This window comes from Cebus imitator, unplaced genomic scaffold (genome assembly GCF_001604975.1).
Source record: "Cebus imitator isolate Cc_AM_T3 unplaced genomic scaffold, Cebus_imitator-1.0 Scaffold332, whole genome shotgun sequence".
NCBI classification, from domain to species: Eukaryota; Metazoa; Chordata; class Mammalia; order Primates; family Cebidae; genus Cebus; species Cebus imitator.
Window position 1 is genome coordinate 684,603 of NW_016107647.1, and position 21,563 is coordinate 706,165.

Below are 21,563 nucleotides of genomic sequence, written 5' to 3' on the forward strand. Positions count from 1 at the left end.
CACCCTCTCTCCAGCTGAAGTGGGAAGCTTGAGTGTGAACAAGACCGCAGGGAGAGGATGTTTAGCATAGTTGGTTCCAGGGCTGATTTGAAGTCTCCTTAAGCACTGTGGAAGCCCCGTTTCCATGCCAACCGCTGCTCTGTGCCACTTACCGGCATTTATATCTACTCGCTAAAGCAGGCCCTCAAAGAATGCCAAAGGGAGCACTTGGGGCTCAGAAGCAGCTTATTTGCATTCTCTTTGCATATTCAGTAATTTTTCTGGATTTTCCCAAAATGGACCAGCTGACACAGTGAATGTGTTGTCTCTAGGGCCTGACTTGACAGGATAAAAGGGTCTCAAAATTGTGCTGTTTGTTGTCAGAAGGGAGGGTCTGAGGCTGCTGAGCCTTGCGTGGGAGCAGGGGCCTGTGGCTGAGCCCTGCCTTCTGCAGGCTGCCCCAGGACAGGGCACGCAGGCGAACACAGGGCTGGGCTCAATGGGGTGGGGAGCAGATTCTAGCTCAGTCAGCCAGAATGTTCTCTATTGAGATACAGTTTTTTGTTTGCGAAAATCCTCAACTTTGGCGACCACCACGAGGTGCTTTATGTTAGGGCGCGTTCTCCCGTGAGTGAGGCGTGGTTGTCCTATCCCACAGATGAAGAAGGGAAGTCACTTGCTTCACCGCCAGGGAAGGGCTCCAGCGAGACATGGGCTCCTGAAATTGGAGGTCTGTGAAGGCCCCGGGAGGTACAGGATCTGGTGAGCTGAGCAGGGGGGAGAAGGCATTCCAGGGTGGGGACGGAGGTGTGGAGGGGGTGTATTCGCTATCATAAAGAACCGCTAACGGGGGAGCTTAAACAAGAGAAACAGTTCCTTGCAGTTTTGGAGCCTGGAAGTCCAAGACCAAGGTGTTGGCAGGGTTGGTTTCTCCTGCAGCCTCTCTCCTTGCTTGTAGATACTGTCTTCTCCCTGGGTCCTCACATGGTCTTCCCTCTGGGCATCTGTATTCTAATCTCCTCTTCTTATAAGAGCACCAATCAGCTCGGATTAGGGCCCACCCTAAGGACCTCATTTCACCATAATCACCTCTTTAAGGGCCTGAGATACAGCTCTGGTTCTGAGATACTGGGGGTTAGGACCTCAGTATGTGGATTTTGGAGAGTGACACAATGCACCCAAAGCAGTGGAAATTGTCATGTGGGCGTTGATGGGAACACTGAGTGGGAAAGGAAGATGTAAGAGGGTGGGTGGGGGAGAGCTTGGTTCTGGAAGCCTGGCCCGACAAGCTGAGGATTTGGTCCTCTCCTCCTGTGTGATGGACACATGCCACCGTTCCCACGGCAGGGGGTTTCAGGATGAAAAGATGTTGGAGGTCAACTAGGCTGGTGCCAGTTGGCTTGGACTGGGTTGGGGGTACCAACGGAGACAGCTGTCTTTCCAGGAGCAGCACACAGCTCGTGTGGGGTTTTCTTTAAACAGGCCAGTTTTCTGGGGGCTTAACGGCCCTCCAGTCTGGGGAAAGTCAACAATCTTGCTCAGGGTGCAAGAACAACATCTGACTCATCTCCATGTGCCCAGCCTGTCATGGCACAGAGCCTGGGATGGAAGAGGCACTCATTGGTGTCTGTCAAAAACCCAATGTCAGCCAGGACACTGGCTGTGAGCAGCAGGTGGCTTCTGTTGGTTATACTTCTTGTCAGCTTGAAAAAAAATGTGTCTTTTAGCCTGGGCTCCCAGCTAAACACAGAGCCTAAGGCAAGGGTTTAGGACCTGGCAGTTTATTTTGAGGTGTAATCCCAAGGAGAAGGAGGATTGAGGCTAGTGAGATGGAAGCCCCCAAGGCCAGTCCAAGGACATTACTGAGTCAGTCACTGCTGTGGGCACCGAGGGTTCAAGCCTGCTGGGGGCCCTCTGTGGAGTGTGTCGGGGCCTCAGCGTTGTCCTCCGAGGGAGGAGGTTAAGTCCCTGTGGAGTGGGGTGTCCCTTCCCTGCCTGCACTTCTCGGTTTGCCCATGTGTCAGCATGGCTCTGGGGGAGAGTACCCTGTCCCATGTGGTGGCTTCAGCAGGCCTATGAGAGATCGATCATCAGGGCTGGCATGTGAGGCGTTCTGGGTTGATCCTATGCAGAGCTGGTTGTTGCAGCCGAAGCTGGAGGGCAGGCATGGCTCAGCACATGCGAGGTGGGGGACAAGAGGTGTCAGATACCTCTTCCAAGCTGCAAGAAGTATAATTAGTAGAAGCCACCTGTCACTCAAAGCCAACGTCCTGGCTGACATTTGGTTTTTCACAGACACTGATGGGTGCCTCTTCCACGCCAGGTTCTGTGCTGTGCCATGCTGAGCACATGGAGCTGAGTCAGATGTTATTGCATCCTGAGCTCTGGACATCAGTTAAGGGGACCATTGTCGTCTTCTGAGGGGGGCTGGGAAGAGGCCTCTATGGACTACAGGGCAGGCACAGAGCAGGGACTTGCCATTTCTGCCTGGGGTGGATATGGGGTGGATAGGGTCCTCCCATATCAGCTCTAGATCTTAGTTACAATCGCCCAAAAGTGACTCTGGCTTGGGCAGAGAGAAAGGTTTGGGTGGTTGTGGCAGCTGCTGCTGCTGATCTCCCCTGCACCTGTTCTCCCTCCCTCCTGCCTGGGGGAGGGAAGTGCCACTCATGGATCAGAACCCTGGAGGCTGTGAAGTCATGCTCTAGGCAGAATGGAGGCATCCTGGCAAAGAAGCATGAACTGAGGCCCCTGTGGGCACCTGCTAGACCCCAGATACGAAATCTGGGTGCTGCCATTTTTCCTGAGCACATTGATAGGCATGTCCCTCAGGCTGACCTGCAGTTAGTGATGGAGCTCTGGCCCCGGGACTGTGGTCAGAAGTAATGCCTGCCATTCTGAGGTCTGGCCCAGAAAAGGTGTCCTCCTCCTGCCGACAGTCTATCTCCACTCACTGGCTAGACGGTGCCAGGGTGCCCTCCAGCCCACAGAGTGGAGACACTGGTGCACAGCATGGAAGGAACTTCAGTCCTGAAGTGACTGTGTGAAGCTGAGCCTCCCTGAACTATAACAAGAGTGAGAAATAGACCTTCGCGGTGATGAGCTGCTGAGATTTGGGGCTGTTAGCTTTCTCCAACAATACAAAAACTGGTCATCTGAGATAAGCATGACCATACAAACCTGTAAGGTGCGGCACTGGCTGTGGGGCGACAGTGTGGAAATTGATATTAGATGCTGTGAAATATGGCAGTCCATGTTATGAAGGGGCAAAGCATTTGGAAGAACGGTTGCCTGTGATAGCTGGGAGGACCAAGCACACCAGCATTGAGCCTGTAGCTCCAGGGGAAGGGGTTGGAAGGAATTAACGGATTAGTGTGTCTTGGCTACCGTGGGTTGCATTTGGCAAGGTGTTACAGGAAAGAGATGAGCTCAGGAGAGTCACAGCTGGCTTGAAGCAGCAACAGAAGGGGACAGAAAGAGGGGCTTTTCGGGGTTCGAAAACCAAGCACATCTGGACCTGAAACAGTAGGATATAAGAGTGAGAAACATTTCAGGCTACAGTGAAGACTAGAAGAAGGATGTGACATTTCCACTCAATTACGTAGCCTCAAGATGGTCATGTTGGGAGGAAAAGGCAGGGAAGCAAAGAAGCAGGGAAAAAATTAATGGGACTGGACAGTTAAGTCTATGGGAGAACTGTGGGTGTGATCGTTGACTGACAGGCGAATAGATCAGAAAGTTAGCTCTGGAGGGAATTGCACTAATAAAGAAGCGATGATCCTGGAAATAAGAAGAGTCTTTGACTGAAGCTTAAAATATCCCTGTCCACCCCCCACTATCCAGGAACAAGTAGGCTCTGTAAACTCTATGGTGTCTGAGGAGGGAACTCTACTACACAGCCACATCGAGGGGGCCGTGGAGGAAAATTAACAAGGAAGAGCTCATACAGGGTGAACTGGGCCTGGGGGAGGTGGGGGGTTGTCGAGAAAATTTTATTTTATTTGAGATAGAGTCTCACTCTGTCACCAGGCTGGAGTGCAGTGGCTCGATCTTGGCTCACTGCAACCTCCGCCTCCTGGGTTCAAGTGATTTTCTTGCCTCAGGCTCCCAGGTAGCTGGGATTACAGGCGCACACCACCAACCCTGGCTAGTTTTTGTATTTTCAGTAGAGGTGGGGTTTCACCATGTATTGGCCAGGCTGGTCTCAAATTCTTGGCTGCAAATGATTTGCCTGCCTCAGCCTCCCAAAGTGCTAGGATTACAGTTGTGAGCCACCGTGCCCAGCTAGACAAGGAGTTTTCTAAGAGAGCAGAGCCAGAGTCTAATCAGGGGACACCTTGGCTGCCAGGATAGGGAAACCTCTCAGTCTCTGCCCCTGTGCAACGGACCCTGAGCGATGGACCCTGCAATGGACTGCCCACACTGTTGAGTGGCTGTGATTCCTTTCTCTTTGGAGTGGGAGTTTTTACTGGGGTTATCTTATCCCTGCCTCACCCTCACATTCTCTCTCTCTCTCTCTCTGTGTGTATGTGTCTGTGTATGTGCACATGTGTGTGTAAGGGAGCAACGAACACATTTGTTCTATAGCCCACAGGTCACCAGACCATACAGTGGCTGGATGAGTTTCAGGTTGTCTCCCTTGGGGAGAGGATGAGCTTTTTCTATGTGTAGGAAGGAGGGCCTCATGGGTATGTGTTGGCAGGGGGCAGACTGTGGCAGAGACTGCTAGTGGATGGCAATATTCATGTCACCTCCTTTCCTCCTGGGCACTACGTGAGGCCACATTTCTGGCTCCTAGCAGTTAGCTAGGGCCATGTGATTGAACTATGGCCAAAGCAATGTGGACAGAAGGGACACCATCCCCAGGCTTGGCCTCCAAAACCCTACATCATCTTCCCCATTCTCTGTTTTCATTCGCCAGCTGGATGATGCCAAGGTGACCTTGGTGGCCACATGTCAAAGATGGAGGTGCATGAAATGGAAGGAGCCTAGATCCCTGAATGACTGTGTGGAGCTGAGTGCCTGGGCCACCCTGCATTGGATGGTGACGTGAGTAAGAAACCTTTGCTGTTTCAATCCACTGTGATCTAGTGGCTCTTTGTTATAGGATTAACTTATTTTGACCAATACACGCTTATCTTGGCCCCCTCCAAGCCTGGATGATCTTTAAAAGTCATGTTAATCTTCTGTGGAAAACTTGTGGCTGGTCCTGTTGCTTATAGGGCAGTCACAAACCCTTACTGCAGCCCATAGAGCTCAGCGCCAGCCCTCTCCTATCTTACCAACCCTTTCTTCTCACTCTCTCCCTCTCGCTCTCTGTTCTCTGGTTATGCTGGCTTGCTTTCTTTCCTTCAAATATCCCATGCTGTCTTATCTCTCAGCATCTCCCTTCTGTTCCTTCTGCCTGGAATTCTCCTCTTGCACTGTGTTGTCAGGGTCACCCCTAGTATCCTTCAGATCTTAGCTCAGGGAAGATTCCCAGTATCCTCAGTTTGATTGGGTTCCCACCATGCCAGTTGTGGATCTTAGTTACAATCACCCAGAAGTGGCTCTGGCTTGGGCAGAGAGAAAGGTTTGGGCAGTTGTGGCAGCTGCTGCTGATGATCTACCCTGCATCTGTTTCCCTCCTTCCTAGCAGATCCCAGTTTAGTTCAGAGGAATGATGTGTCCTTGAAGCTCCTTCCCCAGATGGCCTACTGGCTACAGGTGGCCACCAGACCCAGTTCTGTCTAGAGGGATGTGATGCTCTGCTTGGTGGGTTCTTAAAGGCTATTGTTTCCTAAAAGGGCTGGCATAGGCTTTTCCCTCTCCATTCTCCCATCTTCTCACTGCCTGCATGCGGATGAAAACCGCATGCTAAGGATGGAAGACCAGGAGCTGGAAGGAGCCTGTGTTCTAGATGACAGCCACAAGCAGCTGCCCCAGCCATGGCCTGCCAATCTCTAGGGGAGACCAAAGTCCTATTTGGCTAAGCATGGAAACAGGGTTGTCTTTGTCCATTTTCTGTTGCTTATAACAGAATATCTGAAACTGGGCAGTTTATAAAGAGTAGGAATTTGTTTCCTGCAGTTCTTGAGGCTGAGAAGTCCAAGGTTGAGGGGCTGTATCTGGTGAGGACCCTTTTGCTGCTGGGGACTCACTGCAGAGTTCCAAGGTGGTGCAGGGCTAAGTGGGCCAGCTCAAGTCTCTCTTTCTTTCCTTAGAAAGCCACCTGTCCCACCCCCATGATAACCCATTAAGCCGTTAACTCATTAACCCATGAATGGGTTCATCTACTCATAAGGACAGAGCTCTCCAGGCCCAATCACCTCTTAAAGGCCCCGTCTCTCAATACTGCCATGTTGGGGATTAATTTCAATGTGATTTTTGGAGGGGCCAAAAATCAAACCATAGCAGGGGTTTCTAGTACATGCAGCTGAACACACTCCTAATTAATGCAATTAATCCTTAGTCAGGGCCTTGAAAAGGGATGCTGTTCCTGAGGTTCCTGGAATGAATCCAAAGCACCCCTGCCTCTGTGAGTTGTGTTTCAGATCTAAACTCTGGGCAGGACCATCTGGTTGGCCACACCCAGGTCACAGGCCCACCTTGTCAGGGCCAGGCAGAGAGAATGTCCTGGCCCCTGGAATGCTACAGTGGGAGGCCAGGTCTGGCTGCCCACCTGCTCAGGGATCTCTTAATTCCCTGTGCTTTTATTATGCCCATTGTAAGGCATGGGCTGCTATAGCCATGAAGCTGGGGATGGGCAAGAGCCCAGGAAGGGGCAGAAAAGGTGTGGGGCTCCTGAAGGCAGCTGGAATGTGATGGGTTGAGAAAGCTCCCGGGAGGAGGGAATCCCAAGTGCACACACCTTGAATGTTGTTATTTGCTGCTGCTGCTGCCGCTGCTGGTAAAAACACCTTCCCAAGACTCCCTCTCTGGAGTCAGGCTCCCTCTCTGATCCTTCCACCCCTAGACCCCATCAACCCCCAAGGCTTGTCCAACCTCTAAACTGAGGCCTGCAGAGGGCACTGGATTTGTGACTGGTTTACAAGCCCCTCCCATTTCTCAGCTAATGAAGTGGTGGGGCCAGTCCTGGTGGCAGTGAAATGAATGGCCAAGGGGGCAGTGTGTGCAAGTGTTCTGTCTTGCTGCAGTGGGCAAGTGGTAGAAATTGGCACACCCAGCTGGGCACAGTGGCTTACCCCTGTAATCCCAGTACTTTGGAAGGCCGAGGCGGGTGGACCATGAGGTTAGGAGTTTGAGACCAGCCTAACAAACACGGTGAAACTCTGTTTCTACTAAAACATACAAAAAAATTAGCTGGCTTGGTAGTGGGTGCCTGTAATCCCAGCTGCTCAGGAAGCTGAGCCAGGAGAGTCACTTGAACCCAGGAGGCAGAGGTTGCAGTGAGCCGAGATTGCTCCACTGAACTCCAGCCTCAGCAACAGAGCAAAACTCTATCTCAAAAAAAAGAAAAAAAGAAATTGGCCTAGCCCGAGGTATGATGCCCAGGCCCGAGGTGCTGAGTCCTCGCCTGGGACTGTTACTGGTACGCAGAGAAACTGTTTCGCACCTGCAGTGAGTGTCCAGGGTGCTGGTGTGGTGTGCAGACTGGGTGTGAGTGCTGGCTCTGTTGGGTGTGCTCCGTTCAAATCAACTCCCATCTGGACAGCCAGCCCCACTGACCCGCCTTGCTCCAGAACATAGGTGCCATCCGTGGGTCCACCTCTGCTCTTGCATGAAGTTATTCAACCTAAGGCAGCCTATATTTCTGTCATTCATCCCCAGACATGTACAGAGCCCCTACAATGTGTCAGGCCCAGGGCCGTGCATTGAAGTTGCACCACTGAGCCAAATCGACCACGATTCTGCCCTCCTGGAGCAGACGGTTTTGGGAGGAGACCAGACACCACACACACACACACACACACACACACACACACACACTCACGAAGTTATGACTTCCTGTGGAGCTGTGGGGAGGGCTATGAAGACAGTGAAGTGGTGCTGAGAGAGACAGTAACTGGAGACCTGCTGTAGGTCAGGGGAGAGAGGTGCAGAGCAGGGCCGGGCAGTCTTCTGGTGCAGGCGACACTGGCTCACGGAGGAAGGTTGGGGAGTGTGAAGCAGGGTCATCGTGTACCACATCAGTCCCAGGGGAGGACTCTAAACACCTTGCCCACTCACACCTTGAGTTGTGTTAATTTCTGTCACTTGCATGAGTCCGGTGAGACAACGCTCACCTACAGCAAATTACACGAAGCAAATTTGTTACTTAGAGATAGGTAGTCAGGGACAGTGGAGCCTGGGATGTGTGGTGAGCTGGTGCCCAGGCTCGAGAAAGCTGCCCAGGGTAGATGGAGTCTTGTCTGCATGTGTCCCACTTGCACTGCAGCTGAAGGACTCTGGAAAGCAGTCAGCCCTGGGTTTCATACTAAAGAGACAAGGCAACTTGCTGAGCTAAATCTCTGCAGGACATCCTGCTCCAGGAGGGACAGGAACAGAGCCCAGGCTGTTCTGACCAGGGCCTCCTTATCCCATGATGTTGCATCCCCAGCACATTCTACAGCAATTCTTGAGACTGCAAGTAAGAATGGCGAGAGGGAGCTGGGCGGGTCCAAGCCACCCTCAGTACTGTGCTGCAGGCACTAGTTCCTCTCATGGTGCACCTGGAAGTGGCATGCGCCTCTTTGGCTCACCTCCCGCTGGCCAAGACTTCCTCCAGTGCCAGTGTCTGGCCACAAAAGAGGCTGGGAAATGCAATCTCGTGGGGGATGGTGGGGCATCGTGATCCCAGATAACAGGTAGAGGATTCCTTACTGTTCAGAAGAAGGAGAAGGTGGAAACGTGTGGACAACCGTGGTCTCTGCCTTGTACTCTGGGCATTGGAAGCTGTGCAATACAGCCTGGGGGAATCTCCCTCACAACGTCCCAGGACACGTAGCAGAGCATGTTTAGGTATGGAAGGTCTTCTGGGAACCGCAAATGGGTGGTTAATTTTAGCACACAGGCTGGCTTCTTACTCAGTCTGGAAAGCCTGATTATGGGGTCTTGTGGGAGATTCTCCTGCATGTTTTTACCAGGCAGAGTCCCCAAATTCCCTCTGCAGCAGCCTGCCAGCTGCTCCTCCAACCTAGCTTGCATGCCTCCCCTGATGGGAAGCTTACTCCCTCCTGGATACTCTTCCCTTTCTTTGGCCTCCTGGCTGGGAGAAAGCGCTCCTCATAGGGCAAACATTTTCCTCCTGTGATCAGTCCCCTCCTCCCATTAGTCCTGGCTCTGCTCTCCATTCTCCCCTCACCCCAGAACAATCCTATAGAAATTTGGAGTGAACCACAGAGGCTGCTAAAGTGGCTTTTCTATCAGTGAAAGAGAAGCATATGACTGAGTGAGACTCCTGGGACATTCGAGTCCTCATGGCCAAGGTCAGCCCCTAGATACTTGTGTGCTGTGTCCAGTGTCCCAGGCCTGGATCGGGCTCCAGGCCAGGCTCAGCCAAAGCCTGGCTGTGTGGCCTTGGGCAAGTGGCTTCAGGGCTGAGTCTAACTCCCAACTCTGACCCTGGTCCTGGGGTCAGGTGTGCCACCTGCCTCGGTTTCCTCATCTCCAAAGCAGAGGTAGTGATTGACAGTACTGGCCCCATGGATTTTCTAGGAGGCATAAAGAAGCTGAGGCTTACAGAGAACTTAGCATGCTGTTGGCTACAGTAGGAGAGTTGGAGGCTTCTATTTTGAAATATTACTGAATAGTTCTTTTTCCCCCAGATAGCCTGTGCTACCTCTTGGTGATGATGAGGGTTAACAGAGTGTAATAACAAAAGCAAGTTTTGTGTTCACCATGCCCCAGGCACACTCCTAGGCACTTCACACCTACTGTCTCATGTGATTCTCTTAGCAGCCCTAGGAAGAAGGTCTTATTTTTATTCCCATTTTATAGATGAGGAAACTGAGGCCCAGAGAGGTTAGGAGACTCTCTGGGTTAGGCAGCTGGTAAGTGGTGGATCTCAGAGCAATAGGAGCCAAGAGACAGGAGTGGTTATCCCTGCCAGGAGGGTGTGAGGGCTATCTGGGGAGGCATCATTTTCCCTGGCTCATCTGAGAAGGGCCTGCATATGAGAAGGCAAACATTAAAAAAAACAAAAAGCCATTTCTACAAAAGGCAATTCGGTCCCCTGTACATTTGGGATCCTGTTTTCCTGAGTCCTGGGATGCCTTCTCCTCTTGCCTCTATGATTTCCCTGAGCCTCAGTTTCGCCATCCCTGAGAAGGGCATAATGATAATGACAATCCCTGCTTTGTTTCGCAGCTCTGAGGATTAAGTGAGATGAAGGTCTTAGCACATAGCAGGTGCTCATCCTCCTTGAGTTCACGTCTCCCCACCAGCAAGCCTGCCTATGTCCCCTTGCCTGGATCCTGAGGCTCGGGTGTCAGAGAGGCTGCCCTGCAGGCGGGAAGAGGGGTCAAGGATCCTGTTACTGTCGGGCGGGTCCAGCTCTCAGACAATGGGAATCGCATTAACCTCTGCTAGGGAGATCACCATCTGTCCAAACAGTGGGGACGAGGTGTCCCACAGCCTGAGAGTCTGAAGCATCATGCAACATCGCATGCTCCCTCCCCAGATATTATCGACAGACTCGCCTCGGCCAACCCCACCCTCCCTGGCCTTAGTCTCCCTATCTGTGCAAAGGCCTCAGCTTCTCTGCTCCAGGTTGTAAGCATACAGCTGTTGCTCCCAAAGCTCTGTGATGTGAACTAAGGATCAGGTGGGGCTGGAAGAACTGCCCACAGCCCCCAACGCTGCTCACTTTAGATGTGGGGAAACAGAGGCCCAGCAAAGGGAAATTAGTCATTTGCGGTCCCTGAGTCGGCCGGTGGTGGGGCTGAGAGTCAGAGCCAGGCCTTTGAGCTTGGCCAGATATCTGGGTGCTGTGAGTGCCATCAGGTAGGATAGAGCCAGAGCCTCAGTGACAGGGGCGTACCAGCAGGGGTGACACCCAGGTGAGGAGGAATTCGGGGTTTACTGGGAGGGCAGCCCAAACTTAAGGTGGGCCTTGGCCTGCCATTGCTCAGGCCCCGTCCTGATTGCCTCTGCCTACAGGGCCAGCGAGGCTTCCCGAGGCCAGTGTCCTAGGCTGTTAACTCTGGACACTCCTGAAGCCCCAGTCCCTCTGAGCCAGGCTCCCTGCTGGAGCACGCCCTGCATTCCCCATCTCCAGGCCTTGGCTCATGCTGTGTCCAGCCCAGAAGGTCCCTTCCCTCCATCAACTTAATGGGCCTTTTCCAACCTCCTTTCCTACCACACTTCCCCTCCCTCCCGCCACTCTGCCCTCCTCGCTGTTCCTAGTCTACCACTGGGGCACATGTGAGGAGGCCGTTCTACCATGGTGGGGGGACGTGGAGAAAACTGAGGGGACCCCCACGTGCAAAGGCTTGTATACCTTTGAGTGGACCACGTGGAGGGAATTGAGAAGACGCACATGTGAGGCAGCTGGTCTACCATCAGGGTTGGGCCATGTGGAGAAAACTGAGGAAACACAGTGTGAGGAGGAGGCTGGCCTGCAATCGGGTGGAGCCCTTGTTTTATTTTTTATTTTTATTTTTAAAAAATGATATAAACATATTTAAAAAATAAAGAATACATTTTATCAAACTGACAGGTTCTGGGAAAAGCTAACCTGGATATTTTTTAGTTGTTTTAATGATTCTTTCACATCCACATAAATTTTTTTTTTGAAAAAAAAAGAAAAAGAAAGAAAGAAAAAATATAAAAATAAAAAGAATGAAGGAGAGGAAGAAAGAGGGAGAGGGAGAGAGAATGGAAGTGTTGCTTTATTGCCCAGGCTAAAATGCAGTCTAAAAATGGGTATTGAAAGCAGCCTCTTTTATACCAATAATTGTGCTTATTAATGGAGACAGGAAAAAATGAGGGAGGAAAGTAACAAACAAGCAGTCAACCAATATTTCATTTAAACCTGTAAAGTAGGTGTGACGTGGTGCTGATAAGAGTGTATATTTTGTGTGTTTAAAGTGGAGAGTTCTATAAATGTTTATTAAGTTTACTTGTTCCGGATCTAAGTTCAGGTCCTGGCTATCCTTGTTAATTTTCTGTCTCATTGATCTGTCTAATATTGACGTTGAAGTCTCCCACTATTATTGTGTGGGAGTCTAAGTCTCTTTATAAGTCTTATGCATCTGGGTGTTCCTGCATTGGGTGCGTATATATTTAGGATCGTTAGCTCTTCTTGTTGCATTGATCCTTTTACTGTTATGTAATGTCCTTCTTTGCCTCTTTTGATCTTTGTTGCTTTAAAATCTATTTTATCAGAGGCGAAAATTGCAACTCCTGCTTTTTATTTATTTATTTATTTTTGCTCTCCATTTGGTTGGTAAATCTTTCTCCATCCCTTTGTTTTGAGTCTTTGTGTATAGATGGGTCTGGATGCAGCATAGCGATGGGTTTTGGCTGTGTCTTTTGATTGGGGGATTTAGTCGAGTTTAATACTGCCATTTGATGTTAGCTGGCTGTTTTGTCCATTAGTTGATATAAATTCTTCATTATGTTGATGCTCTTTACTTTTTGGTATTTTTTAGAAAGGCTGACACTGGTTGTTCCTTTCTATGTGTAGTGGTTCTTTCAGAAGCTCTTGTAAAGCAGGCCTGGTGGTGATGAAATCTCTGAGTGCTTGCTTGTTCACAAAAGATTTTATTTTTCCTTCACTTATGAAGCTTAGTTTGGCTGGATGTAAAATTCTGGGTTGAAAGTTCTTTTCTTTAAGGATGTTGAATATTGGCCCCACTCTCTTCTGGCTTGTAGGGTTTCTGCTGAGATCTGCCGTGAGTCTGATGGGCTTCCCTTTCTCTCTGGATAACCTGACCTTTCTCTCTGGCTGCCCTCAGTATTTTCTCTTTCATTTCAACCCTGGTGAATCTGACGATTATGTGCCTTGAGGTTGGTCTTCTTGAGGAATATCTTTGTGGTGTTCTCTGTATTACCTGGAGTTGAATATTGTCCTGCCTTGCTAGGTTGGGAAAGTTTTCCTGAATAATATCCTGAAGCGTATTTTCCAGCTTGGATTGATTCTCTTCATCACATTCAGGTACACCAACAAACATAGATTAGGTCTTTCACATAGTCCCATATTTCTTGGAGATTTTGCTCATTCTTTTTTATCCTTTTTTCTCTACTCTTGTCTTCTCGTTTTATTTCATTAAACTGGTCTTCGACCTTTGATATCCTTTCTTCTGCTTGATCAATTCAGCTATTAAAACTTGTGCATACTTTGCAAAGCTCTTGTGTTGTTCAGCTCCATTAATTCACTTATATTCCTCTCTAAATTGTGTATTCTTGTTAACATTTCGTCAAACCTTTCTTCGAAGTTCTTAGTTTCTTTGCATTGGGTTAGAGCAAGTTCTTTTAATTCACAGAAGTTTCTTATCATCCACCTTTTGAAGGCTCCTTCTGCTAATGGAACACATTCGTTCTCCATCAGGCCTTGTTCCGTTGCTGATGAGGAACTGTGATCCCCTGTAGAGGGAGAGACGTTCTGATTCTGGGTATTCTCAGCCTTTTTAGGCTGGTTTCTTCCCTTCGTTATAAATGTATCCATCTGTCGTCTTTGTAATTACCGACTTTCTAATTAGGTTTCTGAGTGGACGTCCAACTTGTTGATTCCCAGGGCTGGAATCGGAGCAACCCACTGTGCCGGCCAGAACAGCGGCGTTAAGATTTGTGGTGCTTTTCTGACTCTGCACCAAGAACCGCTGCGCTGAGGCGCCGGCAAAACCGCCACGCCAGCCACGAGAGTCATGCTGGCGACCTCTGGGGCTCCTCCGCTGGGAATCTCCTGGTGGGCGAGCAACAAAAATTGGTCTGAAAGTGTGGCATCCTCTCGTTCTCTGCACTTTCAGTGGGAGCTGCAATCCCGAGCTGCTAGTGATCAGCCATCTTGGATCTGTCTCTCCGGAGCTCTTGCAGTGGAACTGAAAAGACCCCTGTGTGAGTAGGCTCATCTACCACTGGGGGGCCCATGTGGAGGGAACTGAGAGGACCCCTGAGTGTGGAGGCTGGTCTATCATTGAGCGGGTTATGGGAATGGAATGGAAGGGGTGCTTGGTGAGGAAACTGGTCTCCTATTGAGGGGGCCACATAAAGAGAACTGAGGGGAGTGCCACGTGTGGAGCCTGGCCTACCTTTGATGGCGTTATATGAAGGGACCAGAGTGAACCTTTGTATTAGAGGTTAGTTTGCCATTGTGGGGGTCCTGTGGAGCAAACTGTGGAACCCCTGTTTGGGGAGACTGGTCTACTCTTGGAGGCACATGGAAGGACCCCTATAGGAGGAGGCTCTTCTATTATTGGGGTGTGGGCATGTGGAGAAAACTGATGGCACCCCCTGTGAAAAGGTTGGCCTACCGTCAAGAAGGCCATGGGGAGGGAACTGAGGAGACCCCTGTGTGAGGAGGCTGGTCTACCATTCAGGGGCCCCTATGGAGGGTACTGCTGGGGCCTCCATGTGAGGAGTCTGGCCTAACATCGAGAGGGTCAGGTTGAAAGTAGTGAGGGAACCCGAATGTGAGGAGGCTGGTGTCGCATTGGGTAGGGCCATATGGAGGAATCTGAACAGAGCTATTTGTGAGGAAGCTGGCCTACCACTGAGGGGTATGTGGAGGAAAGTAAGTGGACCCCCATATGAGGAGCCTCTTTTATTATTGGGGTATAGGCACGTGGAGGAAAAGGAGGGGACACCCAAATGAGGAGACTGGTCTACCACAGGGATGGGAGCACATGGTGGGAACTCAGGGGACCCCATGTAAAGCAGCTGTCTACTATTGAAGTGGCGGCACATGAAGGGAATTGGAAGGAGACCCCAGTATCAGAAGACTGGTCTACCATTTTGGGGGCATGTAAAGGGAACCGAGGGGATGCCCAAGTAAGGGAGATTGTCTATCACCAGGGTGGGAGGGAGCTCTTGGAGAGAACTGATGAAATCTCCGTGTGTGGGGGTGGTTCCGCCATTGGAATAAAGAAATCTGGAGGAGAATTAAAAGAACCCTCATGTGAGGAGGCCTGTCTACTATCGGGGGGCATGTGGAGAGAACTGGGAGGATTCCCATTTGAGGAGGCTGGTCTACCACTGGGGAGGGGGCTTGTGGAAAAAATTCAGGAGACCCCATGTGATGAGGCTGGTCTATCATTGGGTAAGGAAAAAAGTTGGGGTACCCCTGTGTGGAGAGGCTGGTCTACCATTGAGGGGGATCACATGAAGAGGAACTGAGAGGAACCTGTGTGAGACTGGCCTATTACTGAGAAAGCCACATGGGAATAGAGGGGACCCACATATGAGGAGGCTGGTCTACCACTCGGGGAGCACCTGGAGAAAACTGAGGGGACCGGCATGTGTTGGTCCACAAGGAGTGGAACTCAAAGGACTCCCACCCCCATGTGAAGTGGGTGGTCTACTTTTGAGACAGTCACGTAAAAGGAACTGAGGGAAAACCCATGCAAGGTGGCTGATCTACCATTGGGGGTGGCACGTGGAGGAAACTGAGGGGACCCCTGCATGAGGCTGCTGGACTACCACTGGGTGGGCACATGGAGGTAACTGTGGGGACCCCAATATAAACAGGCTGATCTACCACTGAGATAGGAGCATGTGGAGAAAACTGAGGGGACTTATGTCTGAGGAGGCTGGTTTATCATTGGGTAGGAGAGTGTAAAGGGAAGTTAGGGGGCACCTGTGTGGAAAGGCTGGTCTACCATTGGGTCTACCATTGGGGCCACATGAAGGGGAACTGAGAGGAAACCCATTTGGGCAGGCTGGGGACCCCTGTGTGGAAAGGCTGGCCTACCTTTGCAGGGGCCACATGGAGAAAAGTGAGGGGAACACTATGTGGGAGACTGGTCTATTATGGAGGAAATCACGTGGAGAGGGATAGAGACAATCTGCCTGTGAGGAGGATGGGGGTGAGGGTACACATGGAGAAACCTCAGGGGACCTGCATTTGAGGAGGCTGGTCTGCCATGAAGGGTCCGTGTGGACAGGAACTAAGATACCTCTGTGTGAGGTGGCTGATCTACGATTGGTGGGGGCACATGGAAGAAATGGAGTCGACTTCCCATTTGTGAGATGTCTGGTCTACCATTGTGGTGAAGGCACGTGGAGGGAACTGAGGGGACTCCCATGTGAGGATGCTAGCTTACCATTGGGGGTGGCACATGGAAGGAACCGTGGGGACCATGGTGTGAGGTGGCTGGTCTACCACTGTGTTGGGGGTGTGTGAAGAGAACTTAGGAGACCCTCGTGTGAGGATACTTTTCTATCATAAGCGTGGAAGCACATGGAATAGAGAGCCCTTGTGCTTATCTACCGTTGAAGGCACCTGAGGAAACTCAGGGGACCTCATGAGAGGAGGCTGGTCACCCTCTGGTGTGCAGGCACTTGGAGGGAGTAAGAGGACCCTCATGTGAAAATGCTGGTCTACCGTTGGGGTGAGGGCACGTGAAGAGAAATTGAGAAAATCCCTGTGTAAGAAGCCTGGTCTATCCTTAAAAGGGCTACCTGGTGGGAAATGAGACCCCTGTGTTAGGAAGCTGGTCTACCACTGAGCGGGTCACATGAAGAAAACTGAGGGGAACCCCATGTGAGGCAGCTAGTCTACTATGGGGGGTGGTGTGTGGAAGAAACTGAGGGGACCCTTGTGTGAAGTGGCTAGTCTAACTTTAGGTGGGCACAAGGGAAAACTCAGGGGATGTCCACACGAGAAGGTTTGTCTACCACTGGGGTGAGGGCACATGGAGGTGAATAAGGGGAACCTCATGTAAGGAGGCTGGCCTACCGCTGCAGAGCATGTGGCAGAAACAGAGGATTCCCATTGGAGTGGCTGGTCTACCGTTGGTGTGGGGGCATATAAAGGGAGCTGACAAGAACCCTGTGTGAGGAGGCTTGCCTTCCATTCCATGGGCTATGTAGAGGAAACTGAGGGGACTCCCATGTGAAAAGGCAGGTCTACTACTGTGTTGGTGGCACATGGAGGGCACACAGGAGTACCCCTTGTGAGGCGGCTTGTCTACCCCTCAGTTGGGGACACGTCAAGCAAACTTAGGGGACCCTCATGTGAGAACACTGGCCTACCATGGGGTGGGGGGATGTGGAGGGAACAGCGAACTCCCATGTGAGAAGGCTCATCTACTGAAGAAGTCACCTGTGGGAACTGAGGGGGCTTCATGAGAGGAGGCTGGTCAATCACTGGTGTAGGGGCACGCAAAGGGAAGTGAGGGAACCCTCATGTTAGGACGCTGGTCTACCACTGAGGTGGGGACATGTGAAGAGAAACTGAGAAAATCTCCGTGTAAGGAGTCGGTCTGTCCTTAAAAGGGCTACATAGTGGGATCTGAGGGGACCCCTGTGTTAGCAGTCTAGTCTATTTGTGAGTGTGTTATGTGAAGGGAACTGAGAGGAACCCCATGTAAGTTGGCTGGTTTACTATTGGGGTGGCATGTGGAAGAAACTGAGGGGGCCCTCAGGTGAGGTGGCTGGTCTACCATTGGCTGGGCACATGAGGGAAACTCAGATGTTCACATGAGAAGGCCTGTCTACCATTGGGGTAGGGGCACGTGGAGGTAAATAAGGGGAACCTCATGTGAGGGGCCTGGTCTACCATTGGGGAGAGTGCAGAGGGAACAGAGGGTTTCCATTTGGTGTGGCTGGTCTGCCCTTGGTGTGGGGGCACATGGAGGGAACAAAAGACCCCTGTGTGAGGAGGCTGGTCTACCATTCAATGGGTTATGTAGAGGAAACTGAGGGGACCCCCACGTGAGGAGGCTGGACCACCACTGTGGTGGGAGCACATGGAAGAAACTGAAGATACCCCCCATGTGAAGCAGCTGTTTTACCATTTGGATCAATTTTCTGCCCATCTCAGGGCTGTAAGCTGGGGATCCAGAGATGGCCCCAGCCTCCACCCTGTGTGTGCTCCCCAATTCATGAGGGTGACAGGAAAAGTGGCAGTGTGAGGTGGCGAGGACTGTGAGGGTGATAGTGAGGATGATTTCTATGATTATAGTTAATAGAGTGTAGTAGTAACAGGAAGTTATGTGTTCAAGTCCTAGGTACGCTTCTCAGCACTTCCCGTGTACCAGCAGCCTAGGAAGAAGATCTTGTTATGTTCATTCCCATTTCACAGATGAGGAAATGGAGGCACAGAGAGGTTAGGAGACTCTCCTTGGGTTAGGTGGCTGGTAAGTGGTGCATCTCAGAGCAGTGAGGGAGCCCAGAAAAATGCCCAGAGAAGGGAGTGATGATCTATCTGCCAGGAGGAAAGAGGAAGGCTTTTTTTTGGGGGGGAGGGGTCATTTGACCTGGCCTTTGAAGGATGCTTAGGAGTCCACCAGGCAGGGAGGCAATGGAAATAAGTGCAGGCCTGAGGCAAGAAGAAACCAGAGTGAGCCCAGCCAGAGAAATCACCCTGGGGCTGCCTTGTCCCTGTGTACTAGAGCCAGGCAAAGGATGGAATGACAGCCTGAGAGACAGAAGCAGGGAACTGCAGGACCTGGGAGGGCAGTGAGGGGCCTGAGAAACTATATCTGCAATTTAACCCTGGTGGAAATGGGAAGTGACAGTGATGCTACTTAGCCTCGGGACCCTCCCCCAGCCCTCTCAGGATCCTGGTCCTCTGTGAGAGGCAGCCCTGCCCTGGGAGAGACACAGGGATAGGCTGGGGTGACAAGGGCCTGTACAGATGAGCAGCTTGGGGGAATGTGGCTTTGGCAACCATGTCCTCTTCTGTGTTCACTCTTCATTTGGCCAATGGTTTGACACAGGACATAAATAGTTTTTATTCCAAGCTAGGACATTTTGGAAATGAACAGGGGCATGATTAACAGTTACCCGAAGATAACAGATGCAAATCCACATATTTGGTCACACAGATCACATGCCACCTCTCATGAGTTTGACAGTTATTAACCCACTTAATCCTCCTGAGAAACCTCAAAAAAGAGGTTTCTATTATCCCCATTTTCCAGATGATGAAGCTGAGGCACAGAGGAAAGAAATGCATGCATATTAGCACCTGCTCCGGATTGGGCCCTGAGCTAGGCCATTTCACATAAATCCTGTTTAACCCTGACAACAGGTCTGCAAATGACATGCCGAGAACCCTGTTTACTGATGACAAAACAGGCTCTGCGACCCAATCTGTCCACCTGATCCTCAAACTTAGCCTCTTCCACTGCCTGACTGGGTCTCCTCTGTGTGGCTGCTCTAATCTGAAGCTCTTGCCTCCCTGGTTTTTTTTTTTTTTTCTTTTCTTTTTAGTCCCCCCACCCTCCTTAGATTGCAGCGGGGAAAGAGGTGTGTCTCCCACAGAAAAATGTGCATGTTCTTTTAGGTGAGATGGGAACAATGCGGGGAGCGGGCCTGGCTATGAGGGCAGGGGCTGTGGGTGGGGTGGGGGAGTGGACAGTTGGCAGCAGAACCTGCTGGATAGGCTCACTAGACTCAGACGTGCATGCTCTCTCTCTCTCAAGAAAACAGGTGCACAAAGTATTAGGTTGGTACAAAGTAAGTGTGGTTTTTTGCTATTAAAGTAATGGCAAAAACCTCCATTATTTTTGCACCGACCAAATATATCCCTGTGGATGGGGCAGCCTTTTCCAAGGGATTCCACCATGCATGGCTGGGTCTGGCCCCCTGTCTGTGTGACCTCGTGCATCGTGCTTCCCTCTCTGGGCTGTGGTGCCCCATCTGGAACTCCAAGGGCTGAGAGTCAAGACCCTTGTAGGCCTCCGCTCCGTACCCGGCTCTGTGGTGGATTCAGGGTTAGGGGGCCTGGGTTCAAATCCAGACTCTGCCTTTTCAGATGTGTGGCCTTGGAGCAAATTATTTAGCCTGCCTCTATGTGTTCACCTGGAAAATGGGATGATGCAGATGGTGATGATAATGGGAACCCCCTCTTGGAGCTGCTGGGCAGATGAAGTGGGTGGCTGTAAGATGAATGCTTAGAGCAGTGCATGGAAGAGCTGCGCTGTTCGTTATTATCTTCTAGGGGCAGCATGAGAAAACCGACTTAGGGTGGAGGCAGCCTGCCCTGGATGGGGAGGTCCTCACGTAGAACTCTGACCCCAGCCGGCTCCTATCTTCAGGCCAAAGTCCCAGCACAGGAACTGGGGTTTGCTGTGAGGTGGGGGTCTCTGGAGTCTGAAGAGCATGTCTGGCGTGGGCAGGCCCGACCTGACCAGGCACCAGAAACAGACAGGACATTGTGCACTGACAGGAGTCCCACAGGCTGAGGGAGCCGTGCCCGGGCACCCGCCGGGAACCAGGCGGGCAGTGGAGGGTGGGGAGTGGGCCATGTGCCCGGGAATGCGGCCCCATCACCACAGTCAGAGATGGAGGGACTGCAGCCCCCGGCCAGCCCGGCGTCTCCCCAGCCTCAGTCAGTCGGGCGCCACCTTTGAGTTTTTTGCCTTATGAGTGAGCATTACTATAATTTATTTCATGGTTGTCTTAAGTTTTAATTGATTTTTTCATTTAGTTTTTGTTTGGATCTGAGCTGTACTCACATGGTTCAAAAATCAAAGTTTAGTAAGTGCTTTGAGGGGAGCCTGCCTCCCATCCTGTCTCCCACCCCCGGCCCCTCCCCCAAAGCCATGGTTATTATTTCATATCAACAAATAGGAACTATATGTATTTGATGTATTTTTCCAATCCAAAGACAACGTTTTAGTATGCAATGCACACACTGCCCTACAACATGCTTTTCTCACTTACTATTTTTAACTTCCCTACTTAAGTCAATGTAAATGAAAAGATATACCACCACTTTCTGTTAACAGAAGGTAGCTGTGACAATAGCACATGGGGATGGAGCAAGGCCACCACCACATTCCAGTGGGGTCTGGTTGTCTGGGGGGACCCTGAGCTCAAGGTCTGACCTTCTAGTCCCTAGTTCCAGAGAGACTAACAATTGTTGGTGGGAAAGTGAAGACACCCAACACCAAGCTGACACTTTGGCTGGGAAGTGATGAAAAGGACTAAAAAGATTTGGACAGGAAATGCCTCTCCCCACCCTGGTCCTGGTGTATAGCAGCACTGCCGTTCCATCAGTGGTCCAAGTCCACACTTTGGGAAACTCTCATCAAGCCCATTCGCCTAGTCCCAAGGGCTGTAGATAGGGTCCTGGGAACCTGAGGTGTTGCCCAGGCTCTGAACTGACTAGCTGTGTGGTTTTAAGTCCTCAGCCCTTTCTGAGCCTCAGTTTACCCACCTTTAAAATGCCAGTGTTGTTGGACTAGATGAGAGTTCTAATTTCTCCTGTGATTTCTCTTTCGATCCATTAGTTAAGAAGTGTGTTGTTAGTAGCCACATATTTGTGAGTTTTCAAATTTCTTTCTGTTAATGTTAACCAATTTCATTCTTTTATGTTTAGAGAACGTGCTTTCTATCCTTTTAAATGTATTGGTGTTTATTTTGTGGCCTAAGATACAGTCTATCCTGGAGAATGTTCCATGTACCCTTGAATGCATATCCTGCTGTTGTTTGGTAGAGTGTTTTGTAGAAGCCTGTTAGGGCTAGCTGGTTTATAGCATTGTTCAAGTCATTTA

General features: G+C 50.8%; 1 long non-coding RNA gene across 1 annotated transcript; it reads left to right on the plus strand.

The window, feature by feature from the left end:
* The first annotated feature begins 383 nt into the window (after positions 1-383).
* On the plus strand, positions 384-19,935 carry LOC108286947. Its single transcript, XR_001818139.2, has 3 exons — positions 384-741; positions 19,276-19,348; positions 19,820-19,935. It is a non-coding gene; the product is annotated as an uncharacterized LOC108286947 (long non-coding RNA).
* The last annotated feature ends 1,628 nt before the right edge of the window (positions 19,936-21,563 follow it).